This window comes from Trachypithecus francoisi, unplaced genomic scaffold (genome assembly GCF_009764315.1).
Source record: "Trachypithecus francoisi isolate TF-2019V2 unplaced genomic scaffold, Tfra_2.0 Lachesis_group7, whole genome shotgun sequence".
Classification (NCBI taxonomy): Eukaryota; Metazoa; Chordata; class Mammalia; order Primates; family Cercopithecidae; genus Trachypithecus; species Trachypithecus francoisi.
In genome coordinates, this window is record NW_022681472.1 from 35,427,323 (window position 1) to 35,446,458 (window position 19,136).

Consider the following 19,136-nt stretch of genomic DNA (forward strand, 5'->3'; position numbering starts at 1 on the left):
GTGTGTGTGTGTGTATAATATAAAGAAAAAATATATAAAATACATATATATTATATAAAAGAAAGGAGATCAGGTCAAAGAGGTATCTGCACTCCCATGTTTACTGCAGCACTATTCACAGTAGCTAAGATATGGAACCAACTTACGTGTCCATCAATGAATGAATGGATAAAGAAAGTGTGTATCTATATACACATTGATATGTATATATACAATAAAATACTATTCAGTCATAAAAAATAATGGAATTCTATCATTTGCAGCAACATGAATGAGCATGCAGGACATTATACAAAGTGAAATAAGCCAAGCACGGAAAGACAAATATTGCATGTTCTCACTCATATGTGGGAGCTAAAAATGTTGATGTCATAGAGGTAGAGAGTAGAATGATAAGGGGGGGTTGGGGTATACAGAGGTTGTTTATGGGTAAAAACATGCAGTTAGATTGAAAGAATAATTTCTAGTGTTCCATAGCACAATAGGCTAACTATAGTTAGCAATCATTTACTGTGTATTTCCAAATAGCTAAAAGTGAACATTTGGAATGTTTCCAACACAAAGAAATAATAAGTGTTTTAGATGATGGATATCCCAACTTCCCTGATTTGAACATTACACATTGTATGCATGTATCAGAATATTACAAGTACCCTTAAAATATGTACAACTACTGGGTATCAATTTAAATAATTGTTAAACGAGTCAAAGAAAGATATTGGTGAATATGTGTTAGTCAGTACTCCAGCAACACATAATCTATTGAAGAGATAAACATGAATATAGTTTACCACAAGGCTCAATGGTGTATAAAATGCAAAATAAAAACATGTACTGATGTTTATTAGACTCAAGTCTCTCTTCTAAGGGCTTTATATATATTCCTCTCTTATCTGCGGTTTTGCCTTCCATGATTTCAGTTACCAGTAGTCAACTGTGGTTTAAAAATATTAATTGAAAAATTTCAGAAACAAACAATTAAAAGTTTGACATTGCAAACTCTTCTGAGTAGCATGATGAAATCTCATGGTATCCTGCTCCATTGCGTCCAGGATATGAGTCATCCCTTTGTCCAGCTTATCCACATGCTACCCGCCTGTTAGTCACTTCATCAGATCAAAACAACATAGTACAATATGTATAGAGTTCAGTACTATCCAAGGTTTCAGGCATCCACTGGGGGTTTTGGAACATATCACTCACAAATTAGAGGGGACTACTGTATTAATTTATTAAATCCTCACAACGACTCTTGAAATACGTACTAGTATTATCTATATTTTTCAGAATAAACTGATGCTCAAAGAGGTTGAATATGTTGCCCAGGATTGCACAGCTAGTGGTGTGAAGAAGCAGATGAATTTGAAAATGCAAGAGGAAGATGTTTATTTAATGAAGGATCTGAGAAAGCATCACATCATGGAAAAATGGGTTTTGAGCTAGACCTTCAGGATGAAGTAGGTATTCAACATGCTAGGGGGTGGGTGGCATATTAGATTGAGTAAGACATAGAAGTGGATTTTCAGGGAAAAACAAATAGTCACATATGGCTGTTGTGTATGCCTACACCCTGGGTATAGGGTGGGAATTAAGTGAGTGGATATGATGGAAAGTACGACTGGGCAAATGTTCATTAGCTCAATTGTGGAGGGTCTCTAGTGGCCTACCCAGCTTCCAATCCCTCCTATATCCTCATAGATATTCTGTAATCTTCCATCCCTAATCAGCCTGGGTACTTCTGGTGAAGTTAACCCTATACCCAGGTGTGGAGTAGCTCCTGATTTGCTTAAGCCAATCAACACTTTCCATTCCCCTGGCCACAAGATGGGTTTGAGGTTGGGCCTGTGACCCAGCCCTATCCAATCAAGTGAATGTCAGGACTCTTGCCCAGCATTCTGGGACAGAACTCTCTCTCTCTCTTTTTCTCTCTCCCTTTGAAAGTGTGGAAATGTGTAGTCCACAAGCTGTGGCCTCCTTGCAAGTACAGGGCCAGCCCCAGCCAGACTCAGTACAGAAAGAAACTGGCACCTGAGGAAGCATGGCAGGGAGACACAAAGAAACTTAGTCCCTGGTCACATCATTGAGCCACTGGATTGAACCATCCTGTAGCCAGTTCTCCCATCTCTGGACCTTCCTGTCACATGAACCTAGAAAGTATCTTTTTTTTTTTTTTTTTTTTTTTTGAGACAGGATCTCACTTTGTTGTCCAGGCTGGAGTACAGTGGCATGATCATGGCTCACTGCAACCTCCACTTTCCAGGCTCAAGCGATCCTCCCACCTCAGTCTCCAAGCTAGCTGGAACTACAGGCACATGCCACCTTGCCCGGCTAATTTTTCAATTTTTTTGTAGAGACAGGGCTCTACCTGGTTGCCTAGGCTGGTCTCAAACTCCTGAGCTCAAGTGATCTGTGTGCCTCAGCCTCCCGAAGTGCTGGGATCACAGGCATGAGTCACCGTGCCCAGAAAGTAAATTTTCTATTTAAGCAGTGTGAGTCAGGTTTTCTGTTACTTGCAATATAAAGTCTTCAATAGTAGGATGTGTGGGGGTTTTTTGTTTGTTTGTTTGTTGAGACAGAGTCTCACTCTGACACCCAGGCTGGAGTGCAGTAGCACAATCTCAGCTCACTGCAACCTCTGCCTTCCAGCTTTAAGCAGTTCTGGCACTTCAGCCTTTCAGGTAGCTGGGATTACAGGTGTGCCTCACCATGCCCAGCTAATTTTTATATTTTTAGTACAGACAGGGTTTCGCCATGTTGGCCAGGCTGGTCTCGAACTCCTGCCCTCAAATGATCTGCCCGCCTAGGCCTCCCAAAGTGCTGGGATTACAGGTGTGAGCCACTGTGCCTGGCCAGGATGTGTGGTTTTAAATCATTGTTCTGGTAAATGGTTTAAAAAGCTTACTCCCTGGCCACATGGAGGGTAAATTGGTTGGCAAATCCCAAAGCAAGGGGATGGCTGGAAACCACTGCAATATGCCCAGTGAGAATCAGTGCAGGCAGGAGTTAAAGAGTTGACAATAGACAGAGAAGATTTGAAAGAAGAAGCATTTGTGCAAAGCTTGTTTAAAATGGGTTGTTAAATTTATCTGGGATTGAAAGCTTCATTTGTTCTTTTATTTAATCCCACTGGAATAAAGGATTGTTTGGAAAAAAAAAAAACTTCTAAGATTGTATCAGGTACCTGAAATCTGTTACTACTCTCATCCCTAAGGGAAAGGAAAAGAGGCCATGTAAGGTGGCTCACGCCTCTAGTCCCAGATACTTGGAGGCTGAGGCAGGAGAATCACTTGAACCTGGGAGGCAGAGGCTGCAGTGAGCCCAGATCACACGATTGCACTCCAGTCTGGGTGACAGAGCTAGATTCCATCCCCCCCCAAAAAAAACAAAGGAAAAGAGAATTACCTCCATTAGTTATTACTCATTCATTCATTATATCCCATATTCCATACTAAATAGTTCATCTTTCCAGGTATTTCTGTCCTTCACATGTTTACAGCCTGATGTCATATCCCTCAAAGTCATCAAGTAACTCAGTTCCACCTACTTAGCTCCTTTAAATCTTTCTTCATATATCAGATCCTTTCATTCCTCTGCACATAAGAACTTATACTCACATATATTCCCTCCATTCTATTTCACAGCTCTTTAGTGGCAATGGCCCAGTGTGTACAATCTGTTCCATGTGTCCAGACTCGGCAGGAAATAGGGAGCGGGAGAACAGGCAGTGAAATTCTGTAGGTCAAACAGAAGGCTAGGATGGATGCCATTATTGTATTGGGCTTGGAGTGAGAGGACCAGGTTTGCAGCCTATCTGTGCTCAGCTGCATGACTTGGGACAAGCTACTTGACCTTTTGAACCTTGGTTCAGTTATAAAACACAAATGATTTTTAGCCCATAAGGGGCTCGAGTCTATCTTATATTCTTCCTTCATCCCCTCTCCTTTATTCCCTGAGGAGAATGAGGGCTGACAAGGATGAATCAAGGGCTTATTCCTGGGCCAACTGGTGAGTAGTGTGGTCTCACCCTCTAAAGAATTATAATCTCTTTGAATTGCAAATCCCTCATGGCTAGTAACTCTGGATAGGTCCTGGGCTACTCTAGCCTAGGAGCTATTCTGCTCTGATAAAGTAAAATAAGCCAGGCCTGCTGTAGGCTTAGAAAGAATCGCCTTTTCCTCTCCTTTGCTTATCTCGTATTTTCTTGAACCAGCCTCTCCTTGGAAAAACTCAGGGCAGAAAAACTGAGGGCTGAGAATTAAGTAAAGCTTGGTGGCAGGCAAGTGAAGCTTGGGGCCTACTTACCACATTGCTGCCTCTGCTCTGTCACGAGGAGCCCTGCAAGCAGTCCAGCCTGGCTTCCGGGCATGCCCCTGGGTTCGGGGGCAAAAGACTTTGCCTTGGCTTCAGCACATGTCTCTGGGGACAGAGGCAAGGCAGTATGGCACTTCACGCTTTCAGATTCTCCTAATCTTTTTCCATCTCAATAGAACTAATCCTAATAGCACCCTCTTATAGGATTGTTATGACAATGTAATGAGATCATCTAAGTGAAAACTATTCAAAAATGGAAAGTAACAGTCTTGAATTTTAAATTCTTCGTATTTTAGTTTCTTCATCTGTTAAATGTAGTTTTTAAAAACTGAAAAACAAACATACTCGTGAGTCTTTTGAGGGATTGCAAGAGGAAAGAAAAACGCAATCCAGGAAGGGCGCGGTGCTCACACCTGTAATCCCAGGACTTTGGGAAGCCAAGATGAGTGGATCACCTGAGGTCAGGAGTTCAAGACCATCCTGGCCAACATGGTGAAATCCCATCTCTACTAAAAATACAAAAATTAGCCAGGTGTGGTGGCATGTGCCTGTAGTCCCAACAGAGGAGGCAGAGGTTGCAATGAGCCCAGATTGTGCCATTGCAATCCACCCTGGGAGTCAGAGCAAGACTCTGTTCCAAGAAAAAAAAAAAAAGGCAATTTATAGTCATGGAAATTATTTCATTTTAACTTTATTAACAGTTTTGGCACTGAAATCCTCTATAAAGTGAATATATGGTTAGCCCTCTTATAGGTCTTATGCCTATTAATGATCTTGTAAATCTGCAGAAAATAGGGCCACCCATTTACTATAATGTCTCATTGAGAAGATATAGTTGGTTTTACTCTTAACACTGCACAACTGTTTCAGTTTAGATTCCTGATAATTACGTAAGTTCTAGCAGTAAGAAGCCTCTTCTGACTCACAGTGACCCTACCCCATAAGCAAGATCTGTCAGTCTATTATATAGTTCACATGTATTGTATTGTGCACAATTGCTGACCCTCATGTAGTTCACAAGTAGAAAGCATGGCCCGGCCCTGTAGGAGCTATACTCCAGGCAGCAGGCATTGATCTTATAGATACAAACAGATATATATTTCAGCCAATCTCCTACATATGTTCCAAACATCATGTCTTCCCTAGCATAAAGAACTAGACATATTGGGACTTTAAATAAGGTCTAATTTCCTGAAAGCACAGCCAGCATGTCAGGAAGAAAAAACAAAAACAAAAAAACTTCAAGAGTGGAAATGCTATTAAAAAAATCTGGGAGTTTTTCTATCTTTAAGGCAGTAGATGAATGGGTGCCTGAAGATAATTATACTAGACTGGAAGTAAAAATCAGCCAAATAACCGTACGACTAAGAGCAGATCTTGCCAAAGCCTCAGCATTATCATAATGCAGGTGTTACTGCACCCCATCTTCCTTCCTCAAGGGGTGCCTTTGCTGAGCCCTGGTGCTATGAAAGGGCTGAGTCTTTCTCTATTCAGTCTCTGCGCCTCTAGTTGGAGGATTCCAGGGGATTCCATGTCAGAGCCCACACCAGAGGCTGGAAAGAAAGAGGTTGGACATGCATTTGCCCCTTGCCCTGGACACCCTGATGCTGGGGAGCTGGCACCATCTGGGAGGAGAATCACAGTGTCAGAGGACAGCATAGACCTTCTGGATCCTGTCACCTGCCCTCATGCCACATAAAGAGAAAGCTGCCAGGCACAGGCCTCCCAGGAAGGGGTGGATTCCAACATATCTCTGTCATTTGTCCCATATCTGCTTTTTAAGTACACAGACTAAGCCAGACCCTCATGACTAAATATGTACACTGGTGAACAAAAAGACTTCCCAGGTCCCAGAGCAAAGGTGAGGATGAATCTTTCCATTTGGGTTTAAGTTTCTCACCAAAAGAGATCCAGGCCTCCTGTTTCCTCACTAGTGGATCTTAAGGGCATCTCTGCCTTGACAACCCTAACACTAATATCTAACACTCAAAACTTTCCTTTTTCTCAGCATAATGTTACTGGTAAAATAAATTTTTTATATATTAGACCTGCCCTTCTTACATGGGGGTGCAGTGGGCTTCTTCCGGCTAGTTTGAGGCCACTAGCCTCAAACACTTTGTGTTCACTCTCTGAATAACCCAAGGAAATGGCCACTACAAATTCTTTGGATTCAGCTTCTGCCTGACAGAGGGAGGTAAGAGTAGTGGTTGGGGTGCGGGAGTTTCACTTCCTCAATGCCTGAACCTCAGTTAGCACTTTAGGGGACAGAGGGAAGATTCTGAAATTTTCTGTGTAGGAATTCAAAGTGATTACTTGACTAAATTTGCATTTCTGAGACAAGTATTTGTAATCACCCCTAAATAAATGATAAATTTCATTCTGTCCCAGAGTCTGAATCAATGAGATTTTGACGGATTTCTATTTTGTGGGTGGAGATGGGGAACACGCCTTGAGGCTGAGGGACTTGCAGGAGGTGACTCTGCTCACGCAGACTCTTGACCTTTCACCAAGGATGTCTTGGGCGTGCCGGGTTAACAGGCTCCTAAACCTGCCTGGAGCAGTACAAAAACAAACATCAACATTCTCTGCACAGGCTGAAGCTCTGAAATGTTCCAGCAACCCACATTACAGAATGCAATTTCAATTCCAATTAACCATATCACTAAATCATTCTAAAGTCACCTGGGGCAGTGTATTGCAAATTGACAGCCACTGCCCACTCAGTTTAACAGGCAATGACCAGTGTTTTCTAAAAATAAGAAAAAGAGTATAATAGAAAATATTTGAGTACTTTGCACATTATGAAGTATTGTTTTATGAAATACTTAGTTCAGGCAGGTAAGTAGGTGATGCATCATTACTGTGGGCTGGATCATAATATACAATGCATTTTTACTATGCTCTTGGTCAGAGCAGACAAACAATGGCTAAAGTGTGCTCTCATCATTTAGTCCTCCCTTTCTTTGCAGTGGCCCGATCTCAGCTCACTGCAAGCTCCGCCTCCCGTGTTTACACCATTCTCCTGCCTCAGCCTCCAGAGTAGCTGGGACTACAGGCGCCCGCCACCTCGCCTGGCTAGTTTTTTGTATTTTTTAGTAGAGACGGGGTTTCACAATGTTAGCCAGGATGGTCTCGATCTCCTGACCTCGTGATCTGCCCGTCTCGGCCTCCCAAAGTGCTGGGATTACAGGCTTGAGCCACTGAGCCCGGCCTCTTTCTTTCTTTTTTATTTTTTTCAATGGGTCTTTACAGCAAAAACTGGAAAGCCTGCTAGACAAATTCTGCAAGAGTTGTTAACACTTCTTTTTTTTTTAACTCCTCTTTTTCAGTGCTGCCAAATAAACAGTGTGTTTCATTATCATTCCCTTGCATTCATATTCCCCAGAGATACCAAATAGCCTCTGCATACCCATCAGGGTTTTACCTGCCTTGAAGGAGTGATTGCAAGACATATATTACTTTTTAGGATGGGAACAACATGGGTAAAATGAGAGTCACTCATGAAAATTCCGTGCATTTTGCAGAACTTAACAAACTGATCACATACACACCTTTTCTTTTTCTGGTCAAAGTCATAAGTCGTTTTCAGGATTTGGTCTGAGATTCATCAGAGTCCCATGCATCGTGACACCTTCTATTGCTAGGCTTCTAAAACCCTGTGTATTTGCACAGGTCCTCTGTGGACAGTGAGCTGGACTGACCTCACAACCCTCCAGGATGTGCAGTGGCTGAGAATGACCCAATCCCAGCAACTTTCTGCAGCCAAGGGGTTAATCCTCCCTGAGCTGAAGCCTGACATGGTGTGAACCACAACCTCCCCCTCACAGCTGTTTTAGCATTTCATATGCCTGACAAGAAGCATTTATGTCTGACCTAAACCTCACCTGTTGCAACGTGACTCCATTCATTCACTCTGTCACCAGAGTGACGGTCACCAGATATTTGTGGAGCCCCTGCAATGGGCTTGTCATTGCACGAGGTGCTGCAGAGCTCACAGTTCCGCCACAGAGACAACACACTCATAAATCACAATGCCAGGCCACATGTGCGGCAAAGGCCGTGAGGCTCTAGGTGTGCAGAGAGGGGACAAAGAGGGTTGGCCTTGGAAGGTCTGGTGTGGCTCACAGAAAGGCTGGTTATGACTTGCAGTCATGTAAGTGCAGATGAAGAATAGTTGATATCTTCCTCCTATGATTAATTCTCCCCAAACTTCTCTTTTGACTCTTGATGAAATATTCTCAATGAATTTTTCCTTTTATATCCAACTCTTAGTCCTTCCAGCAATTTTATCTTCAAAGTCTGTTAATTTTCTGTCTCTCCTTGCTGTGGGGTGAATGTTGTGTCTCCCCAAAATTTGTTTGTTAAAATCCTAAACCCCAAGTATAATGGTATGAGGAGATGGGGCCTTTAAGAGGTAATCAGGTTATGAAGGTGGAGCCCTCACGAGTTGATTTAGTGCCATTATAAAAAGACCCCCCAAGAGACCCTCGCCTCCTCTCCCATGTGAGGATACAGAAAAAAAGACAGTGTCGATGAACCAGGAAGGAGGGTCCTCACCAGACGCTGAATCTGCCAGCACTTTGATCTTGAACTTCCCAGCCTCAGAACTGGGAAAAATAAATTTCTATTGTTTATGAGTTATCCAGGTTATAGTGTTTTGTTATAGCAGCCCAAATGGACCAGGACTCTCCCTGTATAATGTAAGTTCTACGAAAGTAAGGACTTTGTCTATTTTGTTCCTTGCTCTACCTTCAGCATCTAGTACAGGGCCTGGCAATAAATATTTGTTCAACAAATGTATGAGCCCATTTTCTATGGGCTTCATTAGACTGAGATGGGGATGGGGGCTAATGTTTAAAATGGGTTCCTATTACAAATAATGAAACCAACATCTCAAGCTCTGCTTCCTACCCATTGTTGTAGGACCTCCATCCCCTCCAGGTCTCTCCTGCTTGTTTCTGAGCATTCCTGGAGATGTTTTCAGTGTGCACAGGAACAAGTGCTGCAGATGTGGCTACCACACTAGAAATCTCAACAAGCTGAGGAGGTTCTGTGTTCTCTAAAGCCCTCTGTGCATCACAGCCACGGCTGTAAGCCATGAAGAAAGGGAAAGAACACCTCCTTCTCGCCTTGTATAACCTCTTCTCACACAGGCACCAAAGCACTATGACGCTATGCTTTGTAGTTGGAGGTTTTGTATTGAAAATACTTCCCATATTTACTTACAGGTCTTATTTCTTCTGGATCCAGACATGAGTACAGGAAGAGCTCATCTGAGGACAAGGAGCAGTATTCAGACTCTCTCCTTCCTCCCTGCTGGTCATCAAGACATTCAGATTAGCTGAACTTAATAGGCCAGCTCTTCCTTAGGGTGAGGGACTCCCGCGAGGCTATTCAGCACCCTCTGCAAAGGAGTCTACTCTCTTAGCCCACTAACCATTACCAGGCTGTCTAGATTCCAGCAGTGACCATGTTCAACCTTGAGCTTGAGAGCCACTACAAAATCCTTTCTTATAAATAGAGCTTTGGATTGGCATAGAAATTTGGCATGTACCTGACCAAGCCTGTGTATATGTCATTGGTATTTTATGTCATATTGTAGAGCTTGCATGTGTCCAGGAAGTCTAGTGAATTCGACCATGAATCCAGACATGGCCAGTGGCTACATCTTGGGGGAAGACACTGTGCTTCTCTCTGACCCATGAACACTCTGCTAGTCAAGCTCTCTGTCACAAAGACAACTTGAAGAGACAGTGTGGACCTCAGAGAAGATACCATCATCACTCTTACCACTACAACTGTAGTGAATAGGACCCCTATTATTCCTTAGATCAAAAGGACAGCTCATTCAACAGTGTCTTCATGGCACGCCAGCAATTTGCATAGGATGTTCATAATTGCACTTTGATTATCTAGTGCTTTGTGGATGTGTTATGTATTCTAGAAATCCATTTGCAACATGGAGGCAAATTATCTCTTTTGTTCGTTTGTTTATCTGAAAATCAACAAATGGTTATAGAATGCCTACTATGTGCCAGGGACTTCTGGTCACAGCCTCAAACAAAAGAGATTTTTCTGTATTCTAGTCTTCTGTAGCTTACCATAAATAAGAGCATTACATAGGTAAGAAAACAGTTAAATAATAAGATAATTTCACAGAATCATAACTTTGGGCCTGGTGTGATGGCTCATGCTTGTAATCCCAGCACTTTGGGAGACCAAAATGGGAGGATCACTTGAGCCCGGGAGTTCAAGACAAGCCCTAGCAACATAGTGAGACCACTCCCCCCAGCCCCGAAAAAAAAGGAAAAATTAGCCAAGAATGGTGGTGCACACCTGTAGCCTCACTTACTCTGGAGGCTGAGATGGGAGGATTGCTTGAGCCTGGGAGGTGAAGGTTATGAGCCCAGGAGGTGAAGATGAAGGTTATTGCTTGAGCCCTGGTGGTGAAGCTAAGATGGTGCCACTGCACTCCAGTCTGGGTAACAGAGCAAGACCCTGTCTCAAAAAAAAAAAAAAAAAGAAAAGCTAAATTTTATGAAAAAATTATACAAAATAAATTCTATGAAAAGAATTATGCAGAGCAGTCTGACACAAAAGGTGGCTGGGATTTGCTGGCCTATGTCATTCACATCCCCCTTGTCCCTTGCAGTTTCTAAAGTACATGCCAGAAGGTGAAATGCTTGTTTCCCCATCTCCCTTACTGCTAAGGGAGTAGCAACCTGACACAAATCCATGGCTCCAAACAAAATACCCTGAGGAACACTTTCCTGCCCAATAAAATGCAGAGCCAGAGCCACATAAGAAAAGACTTTGATCCTTTAAACTCTCCTTTCTCCTTGTTTGAAACAAAGACATAATGCCCAGAGGCACAGCAGCTATCTTGCAATCATGGAGTGATCATCACATGGAAGAATGTCATGATGTTAATGACTACCGCAGAGTAGGAAGCAAGAAGGAGCCTGCATCTCTGCTGTCACCATTGAGCCCTGCAGAGCCTTCACCTAACTACCCTGGACATCTTCATCTGTGTGAGACAAATAAAGCTCCATCCATTTAGGCCTTTGTTAAGTTTGTTCTTATTTGGAGCCAAACACTTTACTAACTACTAGAGAGACGTACAGTTGTGGGTCAGAAGCCACTTTAGGCCAGTCATGGTGCCTCACGCCTGTAATCCCAGCACTTTGGGGGTCCGAGGTGGGCAGATCATGAGGTCAGGAGTTCGAGACCAGCCTGACCAACATAGTGAAACCCCACCTCTACTAAAAATACAAAAATTAGCTGGGCATGGTGGCACATGTCTGTAATCCCAGCTACTCAGGAGGCTGAGGCAGAAGAATAGCTTGTACCTGGGAGGCGGAGGTTGCAGTGAGCCGAGACCACGCCATTGCACTCCAGCCTGGGTGACAGAGTGAGCCTCTATCTCAAGAAAAAAAAGCTAAAGCTAGTTTAACCATGTGGTTATGGAAGTCTTCTTGGAGGAGATGACATTTTAGTTGAGACCTAAATGATAAAAAGGAGCCAGCCATGTAAAGATCTGGGGAAAAGAATTCCAGGCAGAAAGAATAGCAAGTGCAAAGGCCCTTAGACAGAAATAGGTCAGCCATGTTCAAGGAACAGAGAAGATGTACCTGAAGCACCATGAATGAGGGGGATTTCAACCATGGTGGAGGCCCTAGAGGGTGGGGGCTAGACCTTGGGTAACCCTCTACACCTACCCAAAACTCTGAATTTTATTTTAATACCAAGGAGCAGATTTGAGATAGATGGATTTGAGATATGTTTTGGCAGTAAACCCTTCAACAGGACTCATTGATGGAACAAATGTAGAATAAGGGAAATACAGGTGACTCCTAGAATTTTGTTCTGAATAGCTATGTGGAAGATAGAGCCATTGCATGAGTGGGGAAGAATGTAGGAGGTCTGGGTTGGGAAAAGGGAGGGAATGCTGAACCAATTGTATTTTATGTGACGTTTGAGATGCCCATGACAATTGCAAGTGGCAGTGTCATATAGGAAGCTGGATACATGAATCTGAAGCTCCAGGGAGAAATGAGGGCTAGAGGCAAACATTTGGAACTATCCACATACTGATGCCATTTAAGTCACGAGTCTGGATGTGATTTCCTGGCCGGAGAATATAGAGAAAGAAGTTGAGGCCAGGTGCAGTGGCTCACACCTATAATCCCAGCACTTTGGGAGGCTGAGTGGGGAAGACTGCTTGAAGCCAGGAGCTGGAGACCAGCCTGGGCAATACAGTGAGATGCTATCTCTACAAAAAAGTAAAAATAATTAGCTGGATGTGGTGGTGCATACTGTGGTCCCAGCTACTCGGGAAAGTGAGACAGGAGGAGAGCTTGAGCCCAGGAGTTCAAGGCTGCAATGAACCATGATCATACCACTGCCTTTCAGCCTAGGAGACAGAGCAAGAACCTGTCTCAAAAAAAAAAAAAAAAAGTTGAGGCCTGTGATACTTCAACATTTAGACTCAGAATGGAAGTGACAGAACCAGCAAAGGGGACAAAGAAGGAGCATCCAGAGAAGTGAAACAAAATCAGGGAGCTTTGAGAAGAAGCTTTAAGAAAGAGGAAGTGATTGGCTCTGTTGAATGATGCTACAAGGTTGAAAAAAAATGAAACAGGAAAGAGCTGTTGGATTGAACTTGTTGCGTGTGTTTGGTTATCTTGCTAAGAGCAGTTTCAGAAGAGAGGAGAAGCCGACGTCTCATTTTTGTGGGATCAAGACCAAACGGGAGATGAGGAAAGGAAGTACAGGCATCTCTTCAGTACAGAGTAATTTCGCTGTGAAGGGAAGCAAGAAAAATGGGGCAGCAGCTGCAGGGTGTTTGGGTTAATAGAGGATTTGGAAGAGTTTTTAGTTAGAGGACAGATCCCACAGCACTTGTCTACACAGTAATATAAGTTGTGCAGAGTGAAGCGGAGGGTTTGATATTTATTGAGCTCCTACTGCATATTAGACACTTTACAAATTCCCATTAATTCCTCTCAACAAGCCTGAGAGGTGGGAATTTTTATCCACTTTATAGAAATGAAGGAGGCAATATAATATATTGGTTAGTACTTCAGGTTTGAGTACAACAAAGTCAGAGCTCACCGCTTGTTAATTGTGTGAGCTTGACCAGTTACTTAACTCTCTTTGCCTCACTTTCTTCATCTGAAAACTGGGAATAAAAACAATACTTACCTCACATGATTGCTGTGAGGATTAAATAAAATAATCCATCTAAAACAGGTAGCACAAGGCCTCACATACAGTAATTGCTCAATAAATATTAGTTCATTTTAGAGATGAGGAAAGAGAACCTCAGAGATTATGTCCATTTATTTAACAAATATGTTGACCTTCTACTTTTTGCTAAGTACTGTGTGAGGCCAGAGAGTACAGCAATGAAAAAATAAATATCCTTGTCTTCATAGAACTTAGAATCCATAATAATCATGGTCATGGTAATAACAGTAAGAGTAAAACCAACAATACTAACATGTACTGACTATGTGCCAGAACACAAAGGTTTAATCGTTTTGAGCAACAAAAGCAGAATCTTTGTTGCTCCATTTTGTCTTTTTATTATGTCATCCTTCCCAGGGGTATCATTTTGCAAGCAGAAGGAAACCCAAGTCTAACGAAATAATCCTCTTGTATGAGGATGTGTGATTGAAAGGAAAACATTAGAGTTGATGAATAACCTCTCTTGCTTTCTCCACTATTTCCCCAAGATCGTATGGGAAACAGATTTTAGGGATTAGTTTTCTCTACTTCCTGACTTGTTTCCCCTTCCCTGGTTTCTTCCCAGGTTGTTTAATTAATTAGGGACACAAATGTGGCTGGCACCATGTTATATACTGTGTGCTATCAAAAATAAGTGTTGTGGGCTGAACTGTGACACCACCCCCAGCAAATTCATCTGCTAAAGTCCTAACCTCCTAGTACCTCAGAATGTGACTGTATTTGGGAAAAAAGAGGGTTTGTTTTTTTTTTTTTTTTTTTTGATTCAGAGTCTCACTCTGTTGTTGCCTAAGCTAGAGTACAGTGGTGCGATCTTGGCTTACTACAACCCTCGCCTCCCTGGTTCAAGTGATTCTCCTGCCTCACCCTCCTGAGTAGCTGGGACTACAGGCGTGTGCCACCATGCCCAGATAATTTTTGTATTTTTAGTAGAGATGAGGTTTCACCATGCTGGCCAGGCTGTTCTTGAACTCCTAACCTCGTGATCTGCCCACGTCGGCCTCCCAAAGTGCTGGGATTACAGGCATGAGCCACTGAGCCTGGCCAAAAAGAGTCTTTAAAAAGATAGTTAAGTAAGGCCAGGCGTGTGGCTCACCCCTGCATTCCCAGCACTTTGGGAGGCTGACGCGGCGGATCACCTGAGGTCAGGAGTTTGAGACCACCCTGGCCAACATGGGGAAACCCTGTCTTTACTAAAAATACAAAAATTAGCTGGGCATGGTGGCGGGTGCCTGTAATCTCAGCTACTTGGGAGGCTGAGGCAGGAGAATCACTTGAACTCGGGAGTTGGAGTTTGCAGTGAGCCGAGATCAGACCACTGCACTCCACTCTGGGTGACAGTGCCAGACTCTGTCTCAAAAAAAAAAAAAAAAAAAAGATAGTTTAGTGAAAACAAGGTCATATGGATGTGCCCTGATCCCATCTGACTGTGTGCTTATAAGAAGAGGAGATCGGGACACAGACAAACACAAAGGGAAGATGATGTGAAGACACAGGGAGAAGACGGCCATCTGTAGCCAAGGAGAGAGGCCACGGGAGAAAACAGCCCTGACAACACCTTAATCTCGGATTTGTAGCCTCCAGAACTGTGAAAAATTAATTTTTGCCACCCAGCCTGTGATCCTTTGTGATGGCTGCTCTAGCACACTACTATACAAGTAAAACAGACCCTTGGCCTGTGAGATGTCACAGGATATGAGGGACATGGGGCACGCTCATGACTAACTGCCTAGCAGGACAGGGCAAATATAGCACCACGTGAGAAGCACTAAGGTTAAATTCCCGGAGTACCAGGGATAAAGAGACCAGTCACGTCCGTGGAGGTGGACAGTCAGGAGAGATCTGAGAAAGAAGCCGATTGTAAACTGGGATGAGAATGACTCACTGGGTCCTACTGGCTATCAGATGGGAGATAAGGGCATTCCAGAGAGATGGAGTGAATCCTCTTTTCTTTTTGTCCATTATTAGTTCACTCTCTTTGCACCTCCTCTTATGTATTAACCTTACCAGAATCTAATCACATTATCATTCTGTTATTATTTCATTATTAAGGAGCAAAAGCATCATTATCCCTATTTTTCAGATGAGGAGGCTGGGGCACAGAGAGGGAGGTAACTTGTCCAAGGCTGTACATCTAGCAAGATGGACAGCAGGGTGCACGCCTGGGTGGTTCTCCCGCATTGATCCTGTAACTGAGACCAAGTGTGGTCAAGCAGCAGGTGGACATAGATTGAGGCAGTGTGGAGCAAACGGTGCACAAGAAGCAAGTGCAGCTCCTTTTTCAAGACACACAGGCAGAATTGAAAGGACAGAAGTAGGACAGCAGCCTGCGAAGAAAGGGAAAGCAAAGGAAGTTGTTTTTATCTTTGAACGGGGGGAGATTAGAAATTGTAAGTGAAGGTCGGGCACGGTGACTCACGCCTGTAATACCAGCACTTCAGGAGGCCGAGGCGGGTGGATCATGAGGTCAGGAGTTCAAGACCAGCCTGGCCAAGATGGTGAAATCCAGTCCCTACTAAAAATACAAAAATTAGCCATGGTGGCTAATTTTAGGGTGTGTTGGCGGGCACCTGTAATCCCAGCTACTCGGGAGGCTCAGGCAGGGAATTGCTTGAACCTGGGAGGCAGAGGTTGCAGTGAGCCAAGATTGCGCCACTGCACTCTGGCGTGGGTGACAGAGTGAAACTCCATAAGAAGAAAGAAAGAAAGGAAGAAAGAAAGGAAGGAAGGAAGGAAGGAAGGAAGGAAGGAAGGAAGGAAGGAAGAAAGGAAAGGAAGGAAGGGAGGGAAGGAAATAAATAAATTATAAGTAGGTCAAAGGGAGGAAGGAGGAAAATAGTGAAGATAGTAAAGAAGATAGTTGGCAAAGAAAGGTCATGGAGGAGAGCAGAGGCCTAGGATTTAGTGCCTGCTCAGGGCAGGGAGAGTTTGGGGCGGTGAGGTCAGTGTTGGAAAGAATGCAGGACGCCTTCGGATGTGAAAGTGTAGGAGGGCTAAAGGGAAGAGAGTAGGAGATGCAGGTGCCACAGGACTGAAGGTCGCTGGCCCTGTTTGTTTGTTTGTTTTGTTTTGTTTTACTTTTTTTTCTTTTTCCTTCCTTCTTTTTTTCTTTGTTTCTTTCTGTGACATGCAATGCAAGCAGAGGTGGCGGAGTGGGAGATCTGATGGTAGGTGTGAAGTTTGGGGATTTGGAGAGATAGGACAAGAAAATGACAACAGAAGAGTCACCACCTACACGCAGCACAATTCTGTCCAGGAAAGCTCCACAGCAGAGGTAGGGGGTGGAGAAGGCAGCCAGTCATGGGAATCAGTGGGCGCTGGGTGTGGGGCAAAGTCAAGGAGAGCAGAGAACCAAGAGTAAGGAGCGATGTTGAAGGAACTGAGCGGGAGAACCAGGCTAGGGATGTGAATAGAATAAGAGAGTGAAGGCTTAGGAGAAACAGGGAGGCTTTCTAGGACTGAGAAGGATCCCATTCCAATAGCCATTGTCAGTTCCTTACTAGAGCTTTCCTTTTTATCTTTTTGTATAGATCTTTAAAAATATTTATATGTTTTTTATAGATGGGGTCATGCTCTGTTGCCCAGGCTGGAGTGCAGTGGCTATTCACAGGTAAGATCATAAACCACTGTAACCTGGGCTCCTGGGCTTGAGTGATCCTCCTGCTTCAGCCTCCTGAGTAGGTAGAACTAGAGGCACATGGCACTGTGCCTGGCTAATTTTTTTTTTTTTTTTTTTTTTTGAGACGATCTCACTCTGTTGCCCAGGCTCGCATTTTAAATATTTATTTATTTTTATTTGAGACAGAGTCTCCTTCTGTCACCCAGGCTGAAGCGCAGTGGAAAGACCACTGTTCATCACAGCCTTGACCTCCCAGGCTCAATTAATCCTCCCACTTCAGCCTCCCGAGTAGCTGAGATGACAGGCACACACCACCACCACACCCAGCTAACTTTTGTATTTTTTTGTAGAGACAGAGTTTTGCCGTGTTGCCCAGGCTGTTCTCAAACTCCTGGGCTCAAGCAATCCACACTCCTCGGTCCCTCAATGTGCCGGGATTACAGGCATGAACCACCACACCTGGCCTCAGATACTTTAAATGAAGCATGAGCAGAATTTTGTTCTGTGGCAACGTTCATGATCAGCCTATGAGAAGACATCATGAACAAGGCATGACTAGGTGGGAACGTACCTTTTTACCCAAACATCAGAAATTACGTGGCCAATATGTAAGTTCTTCTTGGGAGGCCACATTTATTTCTTGGAGTCTTCTTAGTAGGCCACGTCTCTTCCAGGGATGCAGCTGTTATCCCCAATATTTTTGTATCTTCTCTTGGCACTTTCCTTCACATCTCCTCAGTTGTGCCATATCATCTTTCCTTTCTTTTCTTTTCTTTTCTTTCTTCCTTCTTTTTTTTTTTTTTTTTTGACAGTCTCACTCTGTCACCCAGGATGGAGTGCAGTGGCATGATCTCAGCTCACTACAACCTCCACCTCTCAGGCTCAGGTGATCTTCCCACCTCAGCCTCCCTAATAACTGGTACTACACCCGTGCCACCATACCCTGCTAACATTTGAATTTTTAACAGAGGATAGGTTTTTGCCATGTTGGCCAGGCTGGTCTCAAACTTCTGGCCTCAAGTGATCCACCCACCTCGGCCTCTCAAAGTGCTGGGGTTACAGGCGTGAGCCACCACACCCAGCCAGCCTATCATAATTCTTTCTGTGAATTTGAAGTTGATGGATTTGATTTTTGGAAAAAAACCAAAAACCAGTAAGCATTGTTTGATTCGGCTGAAGTTTTTCCTTTAACAGAAAGCAATGGGGAAATGATTCCCTATTTAATAAATGGTGCTGGGAGAACTGGCTAGCCATATGCAGAAAATTGAAACTGGACCCCTTCCTTCCTACACCTTATACAAAAATTAACTCAAGATGGATTAAAGACTTAAATGTAAAACCCAAAACTATAAAAACCCTAAAGGAAAATCTAGGCAATACCATTCAGGACATAGGCATGGGCTACGGTTTCATGACGAAATTGCCAAAAGCAATTGCAACAAAAGCAAAAATGGACAAATGGGATCTAATTAAACTAAAGAACTTCTGCACAGCAAAAGAAAGTATCATCAGAGCAAACAGGCAACCTACAGAGTGGGAGAAAATGTTTGCAATCTATCCATCTGACAAAGATCTAGTATCCAGAACCTACAAGGAACTTAAACAAATTTACAAGAAAAAATAAATAAAACATTAAAAAGTGGGCAAAGGACATGAACAGACACTTCTCAAAAGAAGACATTCATGTGACCAAGAAACATATGAAAAAAAAAGCTCAACATCCCTGATCATTAGAGAAATGCAAATCAAAACCACAATGAGATGTCATCTCACGCCAGTCAGAATGGCAATTATTAAAAAGTCAAGAAACACTGCTGGGTGCGGTGGCTCATGTCTAAAATTCCAGCACTTTGGTAGGCCGAGGCGAGTGGATCACTTGAGGCCAGGAGTTCAAGACCAGCCTGGACAATGTGGCAAAATCCTGTCTCTACCAAAAATATAAAAATTAGCCAGGCATGGT

General features: G+C 43.4%; 1 long non-coding RNA gene and 1 other non-coding gene across 2 annotated transcripts in view; one reads left to right on the forward strand and one right to left on the reverse strand.

Moving 5' to 3' along the window:
• Positions 1 to 10,532, forward strand: part of LOC117079009 — a 33,783-nt gene extending 23,251 nt beyond the window's left edge. The window contains exon 4 of the long non-coding RNA XR_004435244.1: positions 9,914 to 10,532. This is a non-coding gene — a long non-coding RNA (uncharacterized LOC117079009). The remainder of the gene's footprint in view (positions 1 to 9,913) is intronic.
• LOC117079686 lies at positions 7,550 to 7,613 on the reverse strand. The gene has a single exon (XR_004435542.1). It is a non-coding gene; the product is annotated as a U7 small nuclear RNA (small nuclear RNA).
• Positions 10,533 to 19,136: the final 8,604 nt, after the last annotated feature.